Below are 24,836 nucleotides of genomic sequence, written 5' to 3'. Positions count from 1 at the left end.
CTCCATCTCAGACTCTGTCACATGGCTGTCTCTCTTCCCTTCTGCCTCCTGCGGCACTGTCCACATTTCCTCTTGTCTGGACTGCAGCCATATTGGATGAAGGCCCATTCAATTCCATTTGACTTCCCCATAACTAGTAGGATTTTCAAAGATCCTGATTACAAATGAGTCCACACTTCAGGCTTGAACATGTTTTTGTGGGGATAGGATTCAATCCAAAACAGGCACCAAAGGACTCAGTAGTCAAGAAAAATAAGATTTCAATGTGATAGCTTCTTTTTCCACCTTACAGATATGTTTCAAAACTTGTGACGCTTCACGAATTTGCATGTCATCCTTGCACAGGGGCCATGCCCATCTTCTCTGTATAATCCCGTTTTCAGTATACATGTTGCGGAAACAAGCACTTGACGTGATATCTTTTTAGTCTTTGCTTTTTTTTTTTCCTTTGGGTTTTTAGCGTGATATCTTTTTAAAAATTAAAATTAGTGCAAAAATAAAAGCTCGTGATGAACAAAATATCAAACTTTTAAATAAAGGATCAGTAACAGTGTCTAGCTGAGCCATGCTGGAATAGGAACAAAAGGAAAATTCTGCCATACAGATCTCCCTTTTATTATAGCTTTATCAAAAGAGTGTTCCATGGGCCTCTCAAAGAATCGACAAAGAACCGACTTCAGAAATTTAAAAGAAAAAGATAGAGAGACACAGCCATAGGATTGGTGGTTAGCAGCAAATACATAATTAAGTTGTAGAATTAAAACTTAATGAGTTATAAAAGGGAGGGATTATGGTATTTAAGGGCTTTATGTTCTGAGAATGTATATATGGTACAAATTAAAAAATGGGAGGAGGTGGGCAATGGTGGCACAGAGGTAGAGTTCTTACCTGCCATGCCGGAGACCCGAGCTCGATTTCCAGAACCTGCCCATGCAAAAAAAAAAAAAAACAGGAGGAAGGCTGGACATGGTGTATGCAAAGACTATTTTAACTGTTTTGTATAGTTATAACTAGTTGTCACTTTAGTGTTATTCTGAACATCTTGTCATACCTGACAGCAAGAAAATGACCAAAGACTGCAGAGGTCATATCAGGAAAACTACTCAAGGATGAAGTTGAAAAGGTTCCAAATTCCTAAAGATGGGACAATCTAATATGCTTAAATCCTCAGCTGCAAACTAGTATTATTTAAAAAAGAATTCATTGTCTTTGGAGGGATGCAGGCTTATTAGTTTCCTGGGGCTGATAGAACAAATGACCACAAACTGGGTGGTGTAAAAAAACAGAAACTAGTCTCTCACCGTCCTAGGGGTTGGAAGTCTGAAATCAAGGTGTGAGCAGGGCAGTGCTCACTCAGAAGGCTCTAGGAGAGCATCCTTCCTTGCCTCTTCCTAGCTTCTGGAAGTTACCGGAAAACCTTGGTGTTTCCTTGGTTAGCGGCAAAATAAGTCCAAGCTATGTCCCTGTCTCCACGTGGCCATCTTTCCTCTGGGTCCGTCTCTTCTCCACTTCTTATAATGACCCCAATCGTATAGGGTTAGGGCCCCCCCTAACTCAGAATAATCTCATTTTAACTTGGCTACATCTACAAAGAGCCTATTTCTCGAAAAGTTCCCCTTCACAGGTCAGAACTTCAACATGACTTTTGAGGGGACACAGTTGAACTCATAACGACAGGTTGCAATTCATTATCTTGAAAATGGTTAAATAAAGGAAACAAACAGGCATTTATCCTGCCTTTCCTTTATGAACTGTCCCCCTGCAAGGCCAAATAGAAGATGAGAGGAAGTATCTCTTTATACAGTTAATCCGCCTATGATGGAATGGTAGCCTGTGACAAACTCTGGGATCTGTCCTATAACTTCTTGTTGAAGAGTGCTTTCAAAACTATTGCTTTTTCCTCTCTTTGCTTTGTATATATGTTGTATGGTATATATTTAAAGGGTTAAAATATATGTAATAATATCTATATAAGAAAAAAATTAAATGAGAATCCATCAACTGGCGAATGGATAAACAAACTGTGATACAGCCATATGATGGAATACCACTTGACAATAAAAAGGAAGTGCTGATACCTGCTAAAAAAAAGTTAATCCACCTAATAAACAGAAAAGAAATGACAGCATTGGAATGTCACCATTTTGCATCTGCCAGTGAATTAATGAATGTCACCCCCGAGTAACACCCCTGCTAACATCTCAAAAAGGAAAGCAGGTGACATTCGATTCCTCCTGATGTAAAAGTCACCCCTCGGCCTGAGGACTCCCAGAAAATCCTGAGCCTGGGTCAGATCCAGCCCCGAGCGAGATCCAGTTGTCAATTTGTAGGAAATGCAGAAGCCGTGTGAACGGCACCATTAAAATGCAACCAGCAAAACCCAGACTGTGGGAAACTCTACAAGGAAAGAGGCTCAAGTTCTTTCCATTGTAAGGAATAAAAAGATTGTCACTGCCCAAAGCTGGCTTGTTGCCCTATGTGCACAGAAGTCAATGTCATGACACCAGAATTTCGAGATAAGCATTTATTGTGAGCAGCTCAGCAAGAAAAGAGGAAGATTTACTGGACAGTGGTCTTAAGGGGTGGCTAAGGACAAGGCGGGATTAAGGGTTAAGGGGTGGACTAAAGTGGAATATGCACAGTCCCAAATCACGCTACTTCACGCATCGCATGTTCTAACATGGTGGGTTAGCATGATCCGTAGGTACGATTTTTACTATCAAAATTTGTCAAACATGATGTTAGGTCGGGGCTTTTCCCAACTGCATGTGCTCTAGTGGCTAGAGCTGGCCAGAACCGGCTTTAGCAAGTGCTGCCCAGGTAGGGGAAACCATAACTTCTCTTGGGATGAAGCGAATTTCATCTGAATAAACATGAGGAGGTGAGAGCTTAAACAAAGGAAATGGAAACTTCTGCAAGCCAGTCTCCGTGGAGAAGTGGGTTAATGCACAGAGGTTTCAAGATGGAGAAGGAATCTGCAGAACATGAGACTTAAAAGAGGCCAATACTGGAGGGAAGTACCTGAAACTGTTGAGCTATGCTCTAGCAGCCTCGATTCTTGAAGACTATTATGTGACTGTACAGCTTTTACAGTGTGACTGTGTGATTGTGAAAACCCTGTGTCTGATACTTCTTTCATCCAGGGTATGGACAGATGAGTAAAAAAAAATATGGATAAAAAATAAATAATAGGGGAAATAAGGGATAAAAATTGGGGGGGGGGGTAGACTGAAATACTAGTGGTCAGTGAGAGGGAGAGGTACGGGGTATGAGATGTACGAGTTTTTCTTTTTTCTTATTTCTTTTTCGGGAGTGATGCAAATGTTCCACGAGATGATCATGGTGATGCATACACATGTGGCATATTTCTCAGGGATTGGAGCCTAGTCATACTTAAAAATTGTCAATCATTTCTACCTTCTCTCCCTGTCTCTCATGTCTGTAGCCTAACTCACTGTTCTCCCTTCCCCCCCTCGTCAGAAACCTCCCGTCTCAGTAGCTTATCTCAAAACTACAAGCCTTCTTGTTATTCTGTCCTTGCCTCTAGCTATCTTCTGCCGCCCTTGCCTAGCAACTACCTTTTAGCTTGTGTAATTGGCTCTCCGAACCCCCTACCCTCTCCCCTACTCCTCCCCTTGTGCAACTGTATATAACCTAAGCTCCCTGTAGCCTCGGGGTCTTTAGCGCACTTGAGCCGCTTCGGTACCTAAGCTTGTCCCATGTAACAATAAAGACGCTTTGTACTGATTAATTGGCCTCTGGCTCAAGTCCTTTAGACCCCTCGCCGCACTAGGCGAGCAGGCCCGGCTTACCACAGGTTATATCCCAGCGAGCTCGCCCCCCGAACCACCCGAAGTCTGGAGCCGAAACCGCCCGGCTGCGCAACCGGCTGTAGCTATCCCCGCATACACAACTATGTAATGATACTCTGAGCCATTGATTGTACACCTGATATGGATTGTGTGTGTCTGAAGATATAAAAGACGTCAACAAAATAAGCAAAACTAAATTATAACGTCCAGAGAGAACACTTGGGTGGCAAAAACTGTGACGATACTGCAGCAAGTAACTACTACGTAAGCCCCGGCAGCGCCTATTTTGGTCTGGGGGCCGGCTGTAGAGACTGCGCGGATTCCCGGCGGCTGGAAGGTTCTCTGTCTCAGCCTCGGTGATGGTTACAAGGGCGATTGTCTGGTCCAAATTCACTAAGGGGCACGTTTGTTTTGCGTGGGCTTCTGACTATTGGAGGGTTGAGTCAAACCAGGAGCTAACTCCAGGGCGTGTGGCAGCAGCGGGGGCTGCGAGGCAGGAGAAAGGAGGGCACCGAGCGGCTCTAAGCGCGCGACTCCTGGTCCGAGCTGCTGTCGAAGGGTGTCCCGGGCTGCCTGCAAGGGACTCCCTGCCGAGGGCGCTGCGGGCACGCTGGGATCTAGGAGGTGCAGTTCCGACACCTGGCCCCAGGGACGCGCAGAGACCCTTCTCCGTGCAACGCAGAGCCGGAGAGTGATGAAGTAGCAGGAAGGAAGAACGGCCCGGCACCCACAGGCCCGCCCCGGGCGAGCGTCCCTGCTGGCTGCGCCCCGGTGCGCAGTAGGCGAAGAGCTGGCGGTCAGCAGGGACCTCGGAATTGGATGCAGCCGCCCAGGGGAACCGCGCGCGTCGGGAGCCGACTGGGCCCCCCCGGCACACCCCTCCCAGACCGGCCGCTTCCAGTCTCCGCGTCCCGGCGACTCGGTTGATCCACCTATTCCGGTCCCCCAGGCTTCGGGTCGGGGTCTTCCGGACGTTCCCCCGCCACTGGGATTGGGGAGCTCCCGGGCTGGCTCCAGGTCCCCGGGGCTGTTGGCGCTGGAATGGGTCACCCTCGCCATCTCCCACCCCGACCCCGCACTCTCCAGGCTGGGAGGGAGGACGGCAGATCCGTGGACTCCCGAGGGCCCACCCGGCCCGGGGAGGAGCGCGCGGGGAGGATGTCGCCCAGGCGCTCCGCCGGCCCCAGTCTCCGCGTCCCCGAAGCGCCCAGGGCCGGTGGCGCAGAAACCGAGGGGGTCGGTTTAGGCAGGTTCCTCCGGGGGGTCGCGAGGAGGGAGGCAGGGGGAGAGGTGACTCCAACCCGCTTCCTTCTCTGCGGACCCACTTCGCGGACAGAGAAACTAAGGCGGGACTGGGGGCCTCCGGAGCCGCGACCTTCTGCGGGGCGTCAAGCTGCAGCGCCAGAGAAAGCGCCCGGGGAGCTGTGCTCCAGCCCGATGCGGCACCGCGTCCACCCATCTACCCAAGCAGGTGACACCCCACGAGCCCTGGCTTGGAGCTGCGCGCCCCAGGGTGCAGGTAGAAAAGGACCAAGGACAAACGCGGGGGCCCAAGGCCCGCGGGCCCTAGCCGGGTAATGGGAGCTGGGCGGAGAGGGCAGGCCTGGCGCCTTCTGGGGTCGGGCCAGCCCGTGTAGACAGGCGTCCAGGGGCCGGCGCTGGAACTGGAGTTCACTTAGGGCAGGCCCCACCTCCTCCTGCTTCCGCGCCAGGTCTGGTGGGTGAGTCAGCCCGGCTCTGCGCCTCAGAAAAGTGAGGTGCCACGCGGGGTGGGCAGGTGGAAAGGCAGAGCCAATGAGTGGCCCTGGAAGCCAAGCGCCCTAGAAAATGGGCAGGCAGGACCTCACCCCTGCCTGCAGTCTTTCTGACGCCAGATCCTTTCCCTCATCCCCCACCCCTTCCCCTCCCCCTTCCCCCCCACCCCTCCCTCTCCCCTTCCCTCCCCCACCCCTTTCCTCTCAGCTCCCAGCATTGCCCCAACCCGCCAAGGCCAACTTCCAGACCTCTCCTTCCACCGCAGACACTGACGCCTCTACTTACAGCGTGCCAGCTGGTGGCAAGTGCCTGATGCCAAGTTAATTAGGGTAATGGGTGTGAGTGTCTTTGTGGATGGAAAAAGAATCAAAGATGACCCTGGAGCCAAAGTGCAGTGGACTTCATGGTTTATTCCCTGGTACTTTTTGAATTTGACCTACATGTCTTTCTATTCAAAATGATATTTCAAAAAACCGATAATAATACATGTGATGGTGGGGATTGTCATTACATCAAATATGATATAATTTATGTTGAAAAGTAGCGAAAAATCAGCCTTGATTTCTTTGCACCAAGGCTGGAGGACACTCCAAATGATCTCGGAGACTGCCCTGGGGAGGGGAAGCACTTTCTGTGTGTGAGGGGGTGGGGGTGGGGCAGCAGAAGCAAAGTCTCCTAGGTAGGATAGTGTGAAGCTGAAGCACAGGGGAGCCCAAGGCCAGTGCAGCCTGGTTGCAATTTGGGTCACTTGTGGCAGAGAAGACGGAAAGTCAGAGGGGCAGTGAGAGCAGCTCATGGTGGTATCTAGAATGCCAGGATGATGATGATTTGGCAGTTCGACCAGAGCCCTCTGTGACATAAGGAGACCCCAGAGGAGGTGGTGGGAATGCAAAAACAGGGGTCTGTGTGACAGATGCAGTGGCAGCCAGTGTTATAGGGGCTGATGTGAGGGATTTGGGGGTGTCATGGTCAGGTTCATGTGTCAGCTTGGCCAAGTGGTGGTACCTGTTTGTCTGGTTGGGCAAATGCTGGCCTGTCTGTTGCAATGAGGACATTTCTTGGAATTAAATCATGACCATGTCAGCTGCATCCACAGCTGATTCCATTTGTAATCAGCCAAAGGGGAGTGTCTTCTGCAATGAGATGCTTAATCTAATCACTGGACGCCTTTTAAGGAGGATTCAGAAGAGACAAGCTCTTCCTGCTTCAGCTGACGAGCTTCTCCTCTGGAGTTCATCCAGACCCTCCATCGGAATCGTCAGCTTCACAGCCTGCCCTATGGATTTTGGACTCTGCATTCCCGCGGTCACGTAAGACACTTTTATAAATTGTATATTTGCGAGTGTTCCCTGTTGATTCTGTTTCTCTAGGGAACCCTAACTAATACAGGGGGTATAGGTCAGGCTTGGATAATCAAGAGGAGAAACCCACTGAGGCTACTGTGGGAAGGTATGTTTATGATCAGCATAGAAATGAAGCAGAGCCAGGCCTGGACAGAGCAGGACTGGAGCCTGGGAACCATCAGGATGTGAGGCATTTCCTCTCTCCACATGTCTGGGGCCCAGATATCTCTTCATCCTGTGCTCTGTGGCTCCAGGTTGCTGCTCCCTGTGACTTCATCCTGAAGTGGCCCTGGGTTGGGGTGTCAACTCTGACCCCTCATCCCCTATTGCCTGGAGCTTGCATGCTCCACCCCATCTGAAAGCAGTTTGGGGTCCAATCTTGGGTAAGATCACCCAGGACTGCCTCTTCCCAAGCTATAGGCAAGGCAGATTAGGGCAAAAATTGAGCATGGCATGTAAACTGACAGATACATCCAATAGATGTTAAAGAGAAGCAACCAAAGACAACAGCTGGGACAATCTTACTAGAAAAGACATGCATTGGGTGGGCCACTGTGGCTCAACAGGCAAGAATACTTGCCTGCCATGCCAGAGGACCTGGGTTCAATTCCTGGTGCCTGCCACGTAAAAAAAAAAGAAAAAGAAAAGACATGCATTTTACTGAATTGAAATCCTGAGTGAGAGCATTTGATGAAATTCAGTATCAGGCTATGCTTTTTTAAAATCTATCTACGTATGCAACTATGTGATAACATTGTGAATTACTGATTATATATGTAGAATGGAATGATCAAAAGTTAAGAATGTTTACATTTGTTTGCTGTGGGGTTTTTTTGGTATTTAAAAAAAATTTGAATTAATAAAAAATAAAATGTATCTACATCAGACATTATTCACAATAAGAAAATATTAAAACTCTTTTAAAGCCAGGAAGATATAAGGTAGTCCCACTACCCCATTTTATTCAATATTATCCTCGCAGTCCCTGCCAGTGCAGTAAGGAAGAAAAATAAATTAGATGCATAAATAATGGAAAGAGAAATAAAACTGTCATAATGAAGATGATATTGTCTAATAGAAAACCAAAAGAAATCTGCAGACAAAGTACTGAAATAATAAGAGATTATACAAAAACCAACTGGATTTCTTTACACCAATAGCAGTCAGAAGACATCATTTGAAAAATAATACCGTTTCTGTTGGAAACAAAAACATAAAGTATCTATGAAAAAAATCTTACAAAAGATGTGCAACACCAGTATGGTAAAAATTTATACTCTACTGTAATACTAAAAAATTCATATACATGCAGGGATACCCTATGTACCTTGATAGGAAAACTCAATATTGAAAGACGTCAATTTTTCCCTAATTCGTTTATAGAGTCAATGTATAATTACAAGGGGCCCACCAGATAATCCAGGATAATCTCCTCATCCCAGGACCCTTAGCTTAATCACATCTGCAAAGTCCCTTCTGTTATAAACGTAATTTATTCACAGGTTCCGGGGTTTAGGGCATGGGCTATGAATCTTTTGGGTATGTGTTGTGAATATGTTCCCCCAATCTGTGGCTTGCCTTTTCACTTAATGATGTCTTCCAGTCAATCTTAAATACTTAATTTTAGTGGGCCAGGACTTACCTTTTAAAACTATATAACATGTATATAAGTAATGTATATGTAATTATACAATAAAATAAACATCCGCAAACCCACCCCAGGCTTCAGATTTAGAACAGACCCCCGTTTTGCAGCAGTGTGACCTTCCTAGGCCCATCACCCCTTCCCCACACCCTCCTCACAGGTAACCACTACCATGACTCTTAAATTTTGTGTTTAACTTTCTTGTGCTTTTAAAAACAGTGCTACTGACTCCCAGGGGTATAAATCTCCCAGGCAACGTGGGACAGGACTCCGGGGATGAGCCGGGACCCGGCACCATAGGATTGAGAAAGCCTTCTTGACCAAAAGGGGGAAGAGAGAAATGAGACAAAATAAAGTTTCAGTGGCTGAGAAATTTCAAACAGAGTTGAGACGTTATCCTGGAGGTTATTCCTATGCATTATATACATACTCTTTTTTAGTTTACGACGCATTGGAGTGGCTGGAGGGAAGTACCTGAAACTGTAGAGCTGTGTTCCAGTAGCCCTGATTCTGGAAGATGATTGTACAACTATATAACTTCTACAATGCGACTGTGTGATTGTGAAAACCTTGTGTCTGATACTCCCTTTATCAAGAGTATGGACAGATGAGTGAAAAAATAAGGTCAATAAATAAATAAATAATAGGGGGGATAAGGGGGGAAATGGGTAGATTGCAATACGAGAGGGAGAGGTAAGGGGTATGGGATGTTTGAGTTTTTTTTCTTTTTTCTTTTTATTTCTTTTTCTGGAGTGATGCAAGTGATCTGAAAATGGTCATGGCGATGAAAACACAACTATGTGATGATATTGTGAGCCACTGATTGTAAACTTTGGATGGACTGCGTGTGCGTGAAGATTTCTCAATAAAAATATTTTTAAAAATTAAAAACAGTGCTACTAATATGAATATATCTCACAAAGAACATCTATGGATCCATAAGAAAATGACAATAACCCTGTGGTAGTTAGATTCAGTCGTCAACCTGGCCAGGTGAAGGTACCTAGTTCTGTTGCTGTGGACATGAGCCAATGGTACGTGAACCTCATCTGTTGCTGATTACATCTGCAGTCGGCTAAGAGGCGTGCCCGCTGCAGTGAATGATGTTTGATTTAATCGGCTGGTACTTAAATGAGAGAGCTCAACGTAGCACAGCCTAAATAGCTCAGCATACCTCATCTCAGCACTCGCAGCTCAGCCCAGGCCTTTGGAGAAAGTTGTTGGAACCCAGAGGCCTGGAGAGAAGGCCAACAGAGACCATCCTGTGCCTTCCCACATAAGAAAGAACCTCAGTTGAAAGTTAGCTGCCTTTCCTCTGAAGAACAAATGAAATAAATCCTCTTTTATTAAAAGCCAATCCGTCTTTGGTGTGTTACATTCCAGCAGCTAGAAAACTAGAATAAACCCAATCAGGCAAAAGACTTAAAAAGCATTCATAAAGAGGATTTCTGAATGGCCATTGTGTGCATTACTCCTCAGGGAAATGCAAATTCAAATCACAGTGAAATATCATGACATACCAGATAGGACAGCTAAAATGTTAACACTGACAATATTAAGTGCTGACAAGGACGTAGTGCGCCTGGAACTTTTTATTAATGGCTGGAGGGATAGGAATTGATTTAGTCACTTGAGAAAACTATTGGGCACTATCTACTAAAGTTAAATAGGTACCCAACCCTGTGAACCAACAAATTCCAAGATGTTTTCCCAAGAGAAATGAAGGCATATGTCTACCAAAAACACGTACAAGGACAAACTGGAAAGACCTTCGATGTTCATCAGTAGGATGTATAAATTGTGGTATAGTCACACAATAAAAAAGAATAAACTACTGATGCACACACAACATGGGTAAATCTCCAACATAATGTTTAGCAAAAGAAGTCAGGTGCAGGCATACTGTATGTTGTGTATAACAATCCAGTAACAAGCGAATTAATCTATGGAAGTAGAAGGCAGAAGAGTGGTTACCTCTTGGTGCTGGGAAGGAGCGTGAGAGACCCTCTGTGGTCATGGAAATATTCCGGCTCTTGATCTGAGTGGTAGTTGCAGTATCTACCTACATAAAATTTTGAGCAGTACACTTAAGATTTGCATATTCTGCTATATATAGCTTATACCTAAAAATAATTTTTTTTAACTAAAAAATTCTTTAGCCCTCACTTCCAACCTGTTCCCACCCACCCCCAGCATGCCCTGTATAAAAATTCTAGAACTCTTGACATTGTGCCAGAGGGAAGCCACTTGTATGACAATGAATAAACACAGCAAAGAGATTGAGCATAATTAGGGGCATGAAATAACCCAGAAGATAAACAGGAAACCAGCTGACACACTGGAGAGGAAGGTATTTTGCTAATGGAATGGAGATAAATAGACAGGAAAGCTGACTGCTTAACAAATCCATTTGTTTAATCAACAAATTTTTTTTTTGAACTTTTGCCATATGCCAATATCGTGCAGTTTTCCTGTAAAGATCAGGTCGTCTTACTGACCCCTGAGCAGCCGAATTGGCTTGATCTTCCATTCATAGTGACTCAGTTCCCCTCTGTCTCTGCCTCACTTTTCACCTTCTCATCCTCTCCTCTGAATACCTTTTTTTTTTCTGTCTCACGAGGTTAGCTGGATCTTCTCAGCTAGGGCTTTTCCGAATAAGCGTCTGTCTGAGTTAGCTATTGCTGCATAACAAAGTACCCCCCAAGTTTAGTAGGGTAAAACCAGCCGTTTTGTAGTTCGTGATTCTGTAAGTCAGAAATGGAGGCAGAGCTCAGAGGGCACAGCTTATCCTTTTCCACATGGTGTCATCTGGGCAGGGGGGCTCGGCTACGACTGAAGGATTCAAGAAGCCTCACTCCATGTCTGGGTCTTGAGATGGCAGTCTTCTAACTAATCATACCACGTTTCTCAGGCAAAAGTGATACAGCCACCCACCCCTTTCCTTCTTCTGAACAATGCCAACACGTTACGAATTACATTCGTTCATCATCTCCTTTCCCATTGAAACTTATAAAACTTTCAGATAATAGCTGCCACAATCTCTAAAACAAATATAAACACATGCTAATCCAGGGCACTGGATTTTGCCCCAGCATCAGGTGCCGCCTGTGTTTCTAAGAAACCATCCCTAAGGAAATACACAGCGATGCTTTCCCCTTCCATGATAGGGAGACTAAAGCTGGTCTAAAAATCTTGCTTACTTTCTTTTAAATTAAGAGAAAGCAAACCTCATCTTAAGTAAGTCGCAGATTTAGGCAAATAAAACAGACTGTTCTCTGGCCACTGTACCCCGCTGCACCCAACTTCTTCCTGGATTTCTGGATTTCTCATTCTACGTGAGATGTTCCAAAGCATCGGTCCAAATTCAGGAGGAGCAAAACAGGAAGAAATGTCAAAGTCTGTATGGATAAGATACATCAGCTGAACTGATGTATAATAATCCACAGATTATTTCAGGAAACACCCACCGTGCTCAGATAGGAAATTTCTGGGCTCTTCAGGCTGTCAGCTTCCAGAGAGGCAGACGGCACCGCGGTTTGATCGGGATGGTTGGATAACTGAAGCAGCCCAGCTCTGCAGAAAACTGGCCTCATTCACTGGTCATCAGCCCACAGGGAACCAGGCCCTGGCGTGCTGTGTCCGCTCGGCCCTGCCCCTTACAAAGGGGGTGGTTTGTTTTTATACCAAACAGGGTTGTCCACACACACAATTATTTTGCAAGGTAGATGATTTGATTAAAATGTTACTGTATTAATTTGATGAATATCAAAGACCTACATACTGCATCTTGAAAAATTAACCTCCGAGCAAGACCCAAGTAAACCTCTGTTCCTTTGTTTTTTAACTTCACACTGCGTTGAAAGTTAGAAAAGAGCTTGTTCACACTTTATGAACTCTAAAAGCATAGATCTGGAACCCCAGAACTGAACTGTAAGCTCTTCTGGAAGTATCTAAAAATTGAAGGCTCTTTTCAATAAATATTAGCAAATAATATTAAAACATCCTTCAAAATGCATTCTATCCCCTACGTGGGACATGACATCCAGGGGTGAAAGTCTCCCTGGCAGCGTGGGAGATGACTCCCAGGGATGAGCCTGGCCCTGGCACCGTGGGATCAGTAATTCCATCGTGACCTATAGGGGGGAAAGAAGTGTAGCAAATAAGGTATCAGTGGCTGAGAGAGTTCAGATATTGTCGAGAGGCTATGCTGGAGGTCACTCTTACACAAGCCTGAGTCAGACATTGCTACCTAGCATAACTAGCCAACCCCCCACCAAAACCATTCCTGCGAATCCTAAAGAACACCTAGGGCATTATATAGGATTCTACAAAGGTTCCATGCACTAGGGTAACTTTCCAGAAACCTACAACCTCCAGATGGGTCCCTGGACCAGATAAGTCCTGAAACCTAGAGGGCCCAGCCTCTCCAGAACATCAGCTAGTTCCATCTCCTTCTCCCATATTATTGACAGCCCCTTCCAATGTGAAAAAGCTAGAATGCACATAGCCCAAATACCCCTAAAGAGTGGGAGAAAAATTAAAGGTGATGGTGGAGTTATACAGAGAAGGTATGGTTTAACAAATGAATAAGATTGCTGAATCATTATATTGATATTTCTTTTAATCTCTAGTATCTTAGATCAACTAGAAGTAAAAACCCAAAATGGTGGAATTGTAACCTATACCAAACTCTGAAATCTGTTTTACAACTAATTATTGTGCTGTGCGTTGAAATGTATTGCTTTTTTGTATATATGTTATTTTTTCACACACACAAAAAAGTTGATTGTAATGATAAAAAAAAAAATCTTTTTTAAATGTCATTCTAGGTTGGAGAGGCTAAAGTCAGATACTAGTTGAAACAGTAAAAGGTGCTTAAGGAAGGTACTCCATTTTATTTTCTCTTGTATGCAATTTCACTATGTAACTGTTTTAGTTTCCTAGCTACCAAAGCAAATACCATACGATAAGTTTGGCTTAACAACAGAAATGTATTGGCTCAGGGTTTCAGAGGCTAGGAGAAGTGCAAAATCAGGGCATTGCAAGATGCTTTCTTCCCGAAGACCCTGGCATTCTGGGGCTGGCTCCCAGCAATCCCTGTTCGTTGGCTTTTCCATCACGTGGCAATGCACATGGCAGCATCTTCTCCTTTCTCTTCTGGGTTCCGTAGATCCAGGCTTCTGGCTTCTCTCTCCACGTCCAATTTCCTTTGCTTACAAAGATTCAGGCATGTTGGATTGAGGCCTTGTGCTGGTTTGAAAGGACATATGTCCCCTAGAAAAGTTTTAATCTAAATCCCATTTTGTAAAAGCAGGATAATCCCTATTCAATACTGTATGTTTGAATCTGTAATTAGATCATCTCCCTGGAGATATAACCCAATCAAGAGTGGTTGTTAAGCTGAATTAGGTGACAACACGTCTCCACCCATTTGGGTGGGTCTTGATTAGTTTCTGAAGTCCTATAAAAGAGGGAAACATTTTGGAGAATGAGAGATCTGAGAGAGAGCAGAGCAGAACGATATAGCCATGTGAAGCAGAGACCAGCAGCCAATGACCTTTGGAAATGAAGAAGGAAAACACCTCCCAGGGAGCTTCATGAAACAGGAAGCCAGGAGAGAAAGCTAGCAGATGACGCCGTGTTCACCATGTGCCCTTACAGATGAGAGAGGAACCCTGCTCGTGTTCTCCATGTGCTTTTCCAGATGAGAGAGAAACTCTGAACTTCATTGGCCTTCTTGAATCAAGGTATCTTTCCTTGGATGCCTTAGATTGGACATTGCTATAGACTTGCTTTAACTGGGACATTTTCTTGGCCTTAGAACTGTAAACTAGCAACTTATTAAATTCCCCTTTTTAAAAGCCATTCCGCGGAGAAAGAGGCACACTTATCCACTGTTGGTGGGAATGTCAAATGGTGCAACCACTGTGGAAGGCAGTTTGGCGGTTCCTCAAAAAGCTGAATATAGAATTGCCATACGACCCAGCAATACTATTGCTAGGTATCTACTCAAAGGACTTAAGGGCAAAGACACAAACGGACATTTGCACACCAATGTTTATAGCAGCGTTATTTACAATTGCAAAGAGATGGAAACAGCCAAAATCTCCATCAACAGAAGAGTGGCTAAACAAACTGTGGTATATACATACGATGGAATATTATGCAGCTTTAAGACAAGATAAACTTATGAAGCATGTAATAACATGGATGGACCTAGAGAATATTATGCTGAGTGAGTCCAGCCAAAAACTAAAGGACAAATACTGTATGGTCCCACTGATGTGAACGGACATTCGAGAATAAACTTGAAATATGTCATTGGTAACAGAGTCCAGCAGGAGTTAGAAACAGGGTAAGATAATGGGTAATTAGAGCGGAAGGGATACAGACTGTGCAACAGGACTAGATACAAAAACTCAAAAATGGACAGCACAATAATACCTAATTGTAAAGTAATCATGTTAAAACACTGAATGAAGCTGCATATGAGCTATAGGGTTTTTTTTGTTTTGTTTTGTTTTTTACTATTATTACTACTTTTATTTCTTTTCTCTATATTAACATTTTATATCTTTTTCTGTTGTGTTGCTAGTTCCTCTAAACCGATGCAAATGTACTAAGAAACGATGATCATGCATCTATGTGATGATGTTAAGAATTACTGAGTGCATATGTAGAACGGTATGATTTCTAAATGTTGTGTTAATTTCTTTTTTTTTCTTTTTTTTCTTTCTTTCCGTTAATAAAAAAATAAAAGCCATTCCGTTTCTGGTATACCATTCTGGCAGCTAGCAAACTAGAACAGGCCTCCTTCATTCAGTTTGGGCCACCTCAACTCATAACATCTACAAAAGTCTTATTTACAAATGGGTAAATGAGGTCACACCTGCAGGACCAGGGTTGGGGCCTGCATATGCCTTTTGTGACATGATTCAGTCATCAACCGTCACTTAAATAGTGGCTTAAAACCCTAAAATGAAGCATTATACTTAATATTAGTGCATTTAAACTATTTCTGGCTGGACATGGTAGACTGGGCAGCGGTGCATGCTTACCGTCTCAGAAACTGTTCAGCAATTCAGGATAAATGCAGGATGTGGTTTCTACAGGGTCAGGCATATTTATAGCGAATGTTCAGTATTAGCTATTTTTATGAAAACTGTGCTTCAATTTTCAGCGTGGGTGACGTCAACATAAATCAGAGAAGGTGGGAATAGCAATCTACTCCTGAGTAATATTTGGTCTGTTTTATTTTCCTTGATATACTCTGCCGCTACGGTGCTAACAACTGAAACTCTGAAAGTTTACTTTTATTTCAGTTTAGTCACCAAAAAAATTATTTGATGCTTCACATGGCAAATCATGGAAGAATTCACGCTTCAGCGCTTCAGAAACTCTTTCATGGTCTAAAGGCTAAACTCAGGATGTGGTTTTTGCTCTGAAGTAAATCCCAGCTGCCGCGGGCTTCACTTTTTTTATATAATTTTTTTTTTTAATTTTTTAACGTGCAATTTCCCTCCTAAATATGTATGTGGTGGGTGAGGATTAGAATGGAAAAGCCCAACTGCCCTTTTCTCCCCAGCCATGTGCAAACCCATCTCCTCTTCTACCTGTGAATGCATGTTTTACTTTTTTTTTTCGGTATGGGCAAGCACCGGGAATCGAACCCAGGTCTCCAGCATGTCAGGCATGAACTTTGCCACTGAGCCACCATCGCACTGCCCTGCATGCTTTACTTTTATAACTTAGGTATTATCTCTATTTAAGGTGTATGTACCTTAAAAGTCAAAACTTTAGGTGCACGGGTGGTTCAGTGGTAGAATGCTTGCCTTCCATGCGGGAGACCCGGGTTTGATTCCCGGACCATGCAACCAAAAAAAAAAAAAAAAAAAAAGAAAAGTCAAAACTTTTACAGTGCAAAGGCTTTCCATAAAAACAAATAGTCCCCTAGTTTCTCCAATTCACCCTTGATTCCTGGTCCCCAGAAGCAACTAATTCCAGTTCTTTTGGCTTTTTCTTCTGCCAGGTATCTGCATATTTCTAAACAATATGCTTAAATTGAGATTTCTAAATATCTATATAGACAGATAGATAGGTAAAGAAAGAGATTTATTTTAAGGAATTGACTCACATAATTGTGGGGGTTGGTAGGCTCCAGATTTGTAGGGTAGGCAGGCAGCCTGGACACCACAGCCTAGCCAAGGCAACACATAAAACTCATTGTCACAACTCTTAAATTAATCATTTGCTTAGTTCCCTAAGTACCCACCAGTAATTCATTCCAAATTGCCAACTGAGATGAAAATCAATCAACAATCCTATCCCCTTGAATTTTTTCTTAGCTATGTCCCTCCAGGCATCCCCTGCTCCCCATTATTCCCTCCCTTAGGACTTTAAAGGCTTTCTTATAACTATAAGAAAGCTGAATTTATTTTAGAAATTGATCAAAATAAAAAAGATATTTTAAGCTTGCTCAGGATTCAAACATGAATGAGACACGATTTGTGCTCTCTGGAATCTCGGTCTGGATGGGGAAACCCATGCAAGAGGATGATGTGTGGACACGTAGGGATGCAGGGCCGAGAACCAGGGCCTACGAGAGGGGGTCCGGAGAGGACAGTGTGAGGTGGGGCCTCCCCAGCCTCTGGAGCCAGGCAGATCTGGCCTGCGTTTGAATCCTGACTCTGCCCTGCATGGGCTCGGGTTATAGAGCCTCAATTTATTTCACTTGGAAATACAAATTCTTCCCGTTCTTCACGGATGTTGCAGAGATTACATCAGAGGAGAGGCAGGTGGAAGCAGCCAACACCATGTAAGAAACTTGAAATATTTGTGCCCTCTCCAACCTCAACAGCTGCATAAAGGAAAAAAAATCCAAATAAAATCCAAAGAGTCACAGTCCTCAGGATTTGTGCCAAGGTTAGTGTCCTATTGCAACTGTCCTCCCAAAGATCACCATAAAAATTCTAGCACTTCTGCAGTTTTGTAGCTGAGGAAGTGAAAAGTTCAAGTTTACTGGAAGGTCATAACTTCATTTCACGTCATCTGAATTCACCTACGCCCATTTCAGAACGCAATCTTCAAGTTTTACGTATCAGAAATTCCTTGCAGCAGTCGTGAGAAAAACCCTCCTGGTAAAAAAAAATATGATGTTCCTGGAATATCTCACTGTGCCAGAAAGTATGGGAGTTCTCAGAGTTGGTGACACATCAAAAGGATACACAAGCAGTCAAAAGGCACTCCTACTGACCAAACCGGGAAGAATTTGAACCATTAAAATAACTAATGATTATAATAAAATAGGAACCTTTGAGTATATACTGACATAAATAAATGACAAAATAAATGGGAAAGAAGGCAAAGCTTTTTTACGGTAGAGCATCACCCAATATAGAAGCGGTGATTGAGTTAGAAAAATCATAGTTTGCTATCATTCATTATCATAATAATAGTTTCAGACAAGAATGCACAGTGGATCCTGTGTGACTTTGCCAGGGCGGGCGGCTATGACAAACACCACGGAATGGTTGCCTTAAACAACAAGAACTCATACTTCCACTGAAGTCTGTTGCGTTTTGGTAGGACTCAGTCTCTGTCTCCTCCCCTGGTTTCCACTGGTTAACTACATCCAAAATTTCCTCCACTTATAAGGACTGGAACCCTATTGGATTAAGGCCCACCCTGATTCAGTTTGGCCTCACCTCGACTGAGCACAACCTTGACAATCCTGTTTACACATGGGTTCAAACCTACTTGACGGGAGTTAGGACTCAAATAGGTGTTTGTTTTATGGCGGATGTAATCCAAACCCCAATACATTTGGAAACTAGTGGGTGAAATTTGAGGAGTAGGGGATTTGCATAGACAGACAATGTCTGTCTCTGCCTAATGCTTATCCCCCATAAAGTGGGAAAGATGCCTTTATGGTGAAGAAAGCTGGCTGACTCCACCTTAACCAAGGGAACCAAGGTAGCACCTGCAGCAGTAGGAAAAATCCACACTATGTGGCCTCCAATATGACACACAGGGAAGACCAGCGTGTCCCTTCCACGGTATTCCTGCTAAACGTGCATTCCTACATCTAAATATAAGGAAATACAAGACAGCTCTCACTGAAGCATATTCTTCATGAGTGCCAAGTCCTCAATGCCAAGGAAGGAATGAGGAACTGCTCCAGGGTGAAGGGGTCTAAAGAGACATGACAACAACACAACGTGCCATGGTGAACAAGGTTCGTCTGTTGTTAAGGACAGAACTGGGAACAACTGGCAAGACTCAAAAGGAATCGCAGATTTGATGCAAAAGAACTATCCAGTTCATTTTTTAGTTTTGATGCCTGTGCTTGTTTGAAAGGATTATGTGCCCTAGAAAAGCCATGTTTTAATTCTGATCACATCTCATGGAGGCACACAATTGTGGGTATTGACTTTTGAATACAGAGAGATGGGACTCCACCCACTCCAGGTGGGTCTTGATTACTTTACTGGAATCCTTTAAAAGAGAAAACACTTCGGAGAGAGCAATGAGAGTCACAAGAGAGTCTCAAGAAAATGATGAGAGCCAGAGTTCACCGGCCAGTGACCTTTGGAGATGAAGAAGGAGAACGCCGTGAGGGAGCTTCATGAAACAAGAAGCCTGGAGAGGAAGCTAGCAGACGTCGCCATGTTCTCCATGTGCCTTTCCAGTTGAGAGAGAAACCCTGAACTTCATCGGCCTTTCTTGAGTGAAGGTAACCTCTTTATTGGTGCCTAAATTTGGACATTGTTATAGACTTGCTTTAATACGGACTTTTTCACGGCCATAGAACTGTGAACTAGCAACTTATTAAATTCCCCTTTTTAAAAGCCATTCCATTTCCAGTATTTTGCATTCCAGCAGCTAGCAAACTAGGGCAATGCCCAAATTGTTTTTATGTAGGAGAATGTTATTTATTTTGGGGACAAACACATGAATACCCTTAGGGATGATGGAGTATCCATTTTGCAACCTTCTCTGAAGTAGTTCAGAAAACAAAAAGATTAGAGGGAGGGGGATATAGAGCCTCAGAGATGCCAAACATTTGGGGAATATTAGTGATGGGTAAACAAAAGTTCTTTGTATGATTCTTTTTTATTATTATTGTGAAAAATAACATATATACAAAAAAGCAATAAATTTCACAGCAACTTTGTGTGGTTCCTGTAATTTTCTCTAAGTTTAAAATTATTTCAGAAGTCAGAAGTTTAAAAACCCTCTTAGGTTTCATATTCTAGGTATGAGATTTCAATCATGTCATCATTCAGCATTAACTGAGTGCCAGAGGGATAGCTCTTACAGATGGAAGGCTCAGTGGCACCTTCTTCAACAAGGCCAGTCCCTGGAGGTCTGAGCATGAGCCGCTCACATCCCCACTTCTACTGCCGAAGTATTGGCCATGCATCAGCGAGTAGGGGTTAAGGTGCCATCATGTCCTTGGACAAAGTGTCCTCACTTATCCTGATGTTTTTAAACACTTTAAATACCTTAAGCTACTTTGGAAATCAACTGTGTTGAATAGTATCCCCTCTTCACCAGGATAATTCGAGAGAATCAAGTGAAAACTTCTAATACCTATTCCTGTATTTTTCGTGGATTCCTGAAGAAAGGAGTGGGCTCATCTATCCATAATATGCTTGTTGAAATAGACATCACCCGTCAACCACTCAGGAACTCTCCGTTTCAAATAATCACAATTCTACTCACTGCTTACCTCTGACAAAAATTTGTCACCACAGAGGTCAAGTTTCCGCCAAGCTATCAGGATTGTTTTAGCTAAGTTTTCAGTATGTGCATTAAAAGTGTGATTTTCCAGGAAGCTCTCTTTCCAGAGAATTGTCTCTTTCCTGTGGCTCACAATCCCCAGCCAAGCCAGACAATTGCTGATCTGTGTACTGTCCTTATAGACCAGTTTGCATTTTCTAGAACTTTCTAACAATGGAATACAACTGTATGGCTTTTTAATGTCTTCTTTCACACAGTGTAATTATTGCGAGAATCATTTGTGTTGTTTTATGTATCTATAGTTCGTTCCTTTCTGTTGCTGGGTAGTATTCCATTGTACAGATGCACTATAATGCATCCATTCACCAATTGATGGGTATTTGTGTTGTTTCCCATTCTTTGGCAATTACAATAAAGCTGCTATGGCAATAAAACTGCTTTGAACATTTGTGTAGAAGTATGCTTTCGTGTGTCTTGGGTAAATACCCAGCAACGAAAGGTCTGGGTCTCACTGTAGAATTTGGAAAACAGCTCTTTGAAGTGGTTGTACCATTTTACATTCCCATTAGCAGTATATGAGAGTTCCAATTGCTCCACCAACTTATTTGGTACGGTCAGTTGTTTTTATTTGAAATATTCTAATAGATATTAGTGATATATGAGTGTGGCTTTAATTTGTATTTCCCTAAAAACTAATGATATGTTAAGCATTTTTCATGTGCTTATTGATTTCCCTTTTACTTTTGGTGAAGTGTTTGTTGAAATCTTTTACCCAATTTTTATTGAGTTGTTTGTTTTCTTGTTATTGAGTTTTGATAGATCTTTATAGATTCTAGATACAAAAATCCTTTATCTAATAGATGTACAAATATTTTTCCCCCGGTTTGTGGTTTGTGTTTTCATTATCTGAGCAGTGTCTTGCTAATAGTAGAAGTTCTTAATTTTGATGAGGTCCAGGTTATCAGTCTATTCAATATTTGAATTCTGGAAATCATTGCTTTATATATTTTGAGACCCTACTATTAGGTGAAATAATTTAAATTCTTATGTTTTTCTGGTGAATTGACAGTTTTTTCAGTAGGAAATGACTATCTTCATGATTATAGTAATGTTTTTTTGCCTTAAAGTCTCACTTTTATTTCTGTGATTTCCTCCAGACCTGCAAATCCCTCAGGGCAAAAGTGGGCAGTGAGTGTTGATTTCTTCTTTCTCACCTAGTTTTATATTTAGAACCAGCAATGTCTCATTATCCTATTCACTCATTAATATATTTTAAAAAGATAGAAAAATATTTCTTCCAATATTTTAACTGTCTTTGAAAGCAGGATGGTTGGACTGAATTACCTAGCTAACCATAACCTGTGACAGGAATGGAACTGCTTGGTTGTTGGTTCATTTGCTTACATATTTGTTGAGTTTATATCTAGCCAAATTGCCAAACTATCTTTGGAATTTCTAATAAATTCCCTGTGGATTTATTTGGATTTTCTAAGCAGATAACTATATGGTCTGCAAGTAGTTTAAGGTTTCATTTCTTCCTTTCAAATTTTTGTGTCTATTATTTGTCTTATGACAACTGTAAGCACCTCTGGTATAATATTGAATAGAAGTATATTGGAAACATTCCTGATTTTAAAGCAAATGTCTATATTATTTCACTGGAAAGAATGAAATTTTCTGTCAGTTTTTAATAGACTTACAATCAACTCAACGAAATATCCTTCTATTCCCAGTTTGCCAAGATATTTTCCTTGACTATCCTTGAATGTTTCATTTGTATTAAATCTTTCAGTAAAAGCTTTTTTGCCAGTCTTTCAATTTATTTTATTGCATATGTTTATCTTTGAATATTATTTGAACTTAATGCTTTTTGTGCCTCCATTGAGAAGATCCCATGCATTTTCTCCCTTTATCTATTAATGCAGTGAGTTACATTTATTGATTTTCAAATGATAATTTACTGTTGCATTTCTGTGATAAATCTAACTTGCACAGGTTGTGTTATCTTGTTATGAACTGCTGTGCTCAATTTGCTAACATATTGCAAAGGATTTTTGTATTTATGGTTTTGAGTGGGATAACTGTAATTTTCCTTTCTCCTATTGTCCTTGTCTTATTCTGTTATCAATGTTACATGGACTTCATTGAGTAGTTGAGGGCAATTTCTTTTGTAATTAATTTTTGTGTGTGGTGTGAGGTAGAGGTCAAGATTCATTTTTTTCATACTGACATCCAGTTATGTCAGAATCATTCATTTTAAAAATTTTGCAAATTGCTCTGGTGCCTCTGCCAAAAATCAATTGTGGTTTGTTTTCTAGTTCTGTCTTCTGTTGCATTAATCTATTTGTCCTTTTCCCAATACCACATGGTCTTCATTTACAGTATAGATTAATGGTAAAACCTGAAGTTCGACTCTTTTAGGTCCTTTGTATTCCCAAGTGTATTTTAGAATTTAGAAAGAGCTTCTCAATTCTGTTTTTTTAAAAAAGAAAATGCTAAGAGTGAGCATCCTTGCCTTGTTCTTACTCTTAGTATTCAGTGAGTCACCATAGATTATGGTATTAGTATAATTTTCGCTAGAGTAAGCTCATTATCTGAAGAAGTTCATTGAAGTAGTTCCATCTATTTCTAGTTTGCTGAGATTTTTTTAAAATCATAAATAGGTGTTGCATTTTCACTTTTTCTGTATCTAAAGTGATGATCAAATGGTTTTAGTCCTTTTATTTTGATTAGTTGGTTAAATTGATTTGCAAATGTTAAACCAATCTTGATCATTTTCTTGCTAATGGATGTGCTTTTCTAGTATTTTGTTAAAGATTTTGCATCTATTTTCAGAAGTGTTGGTCTGTAGTGGTCTCGTGATATTTATTGTCTGTCTTTTGTATTGGGTTAGGTAAACCTCGAATGAATATGGAAGTATTCCCCTCTCTTCTGCTCTCTGAAGTCTTATGTAAGACTGATATGAATTGTTCCTTAAATGTTTTAAATAATGTGCCAGTGACATTTTCTGAGACAGGACTTTTATTTGTAGGAAGCTTTTTAAAATACAAATTAAAATGCTTTTTAAAGATATAGGGCTCCTCAGTTTTCCTATTTCCTCTTAAATTAGTTTTAAGTTTGGGCTTTTCAAGGAATTTGTTCCTTTGATCCAAGTCAGAAAATTTATTGGTGCAAGTTGTTAAAATATTAGGCTTTTAATGTCTATAGAAGCAGTAGGGATATTCCCTATTTCACTCCTGACATTGGTAACTTTTTTTTCCCTTCATTATACTTGCTAAGGGCTGTCAATTTTATTAATATTTTCAAAGAACTAATCTTTGGCTTTGGTAAAGTTTTCTTGAATGTCTTCTTTATTCTTCTTTCACTGATTCTTGATTTTATTATCCTTTAAATTACTTCAGGTTTAAATGCTCTCTCTAGCTTCTTAAGATAGAAATTAAGATCACTGGTTTTTAAGCCCTTCTTTTCTATTATAAACATTGAAATCTATACATTTCCCTTTAAGTACTGCATTAGCTACATCCCACAATTTTGCTAGCTTGCATTTTCCGTCATTCAAGTATTTTCGAATTTCCCTTGTGACTTTCTTTGGCCCATAGGTTACTTAGAAGTGTATTAATTTTCAAGTAACACTAAATATTGCATTGTTTTTTACTTCTGATTGAATTCCTTACATCCTCTGAAATTCACAGAAACTTGTTTTATGACTCACCATAGGGTTTATGTTAGTGAAGTTTCATGCACATTTGAAAAATCTGTTGAGGGTAGTGTTATACTAATGTTAATTAGGTTAAAGTAGCTGATGCTGTCATTCAGATCTTCTCTTTTGCTGCATGTATTTTGAAGCTCTATTAAATGCACAGATAGGGCCACGGTGGCTCAGGAGGCAAGAATGCTTGCCTGCCATGCCGGAAGACCTGGGTTCGTTTCCCGGTGCCTGCCCATGTAAAAAAATAAAAGATTAAAAAAAAATGCACAGATATTTATAATTTTTACATCTTCCCTCAATTATTATGAAATGCTTTGATCTAATACTGAAGTCTGTTTGTATTAATATAAGCCACTCCAATATTCAACAGTGTTTGCATGACACATATTTTCCCATTTTACTTTCAAATTGTTTTTGTATCTAGCACGCGTCTCAGTCTGTTATTCGGCTTGAAAATGCCTATTTTCTGTTTAGCCCATTTACATTTATTATAATTATTATATCATTAGATTTAGTGGCCATCCTTGGCTTATCTGAGGGGGAAAGGTTTTGCCTTTTACCTATATCTACTTTTACTTGCTATTTGCTTTCTATTTTCCACATCTGCTTCTCCTTCCCTGCCTTCTTTCAGGTTATCAAATATTTTTAGTAACCTATTCTGATTCCTCTAGCAGTTTGAGCTAGGGATAATAGGCATTTCTAACTTATCACAATTTACTTAGTTCTATACTCCTTTAAATCAGTATTGTTTTATTGACCCACGCCCTCTGCAACACAATTCTGTATGGCAGATTCTTTTAGGTAATTAAAAACTAGGTAGTATATAGATG

At 41.8% G+C, this 24,836-nt stretch overlaps 1 non-coding gene across 1 annotated transcript; it reads right to left on the bottom strand.

Moving 5' to 3' along the window:
• Positions 1–300: 300 nt before the first annotated feature.
• On the bottom strand, positions 301–403 carry LOC143654661 (U6 spliceosomal RNA). The gene has a single exon (XR_013161863.1). It is a non-coding gene; the product is annotated as a U6 spliceosomal RNA (small nuclear RNA).
• Between the last annotated feature and the right edge of the window lie 24,433 nt (positions 404–24,836).

Source organism: Tamandua tetradactyla, chromosome 13 (genome assembly GCF_023851605.1).
Source record: "Tamandua tetradactyla isolate mTamTet1 chromosome 13, mTamTet1.pri, whole genome shotgun sequence".
Lineage (NCBI taxonomy): Eukaryota > Metazoa > Chordata > Mammalia > Pilosa > Myrmecophagidae > Tamandua > Tamandua tetradactyla.
This window is presented reverse-complemented; position numbering and strand designations above follow the sequence as displayed.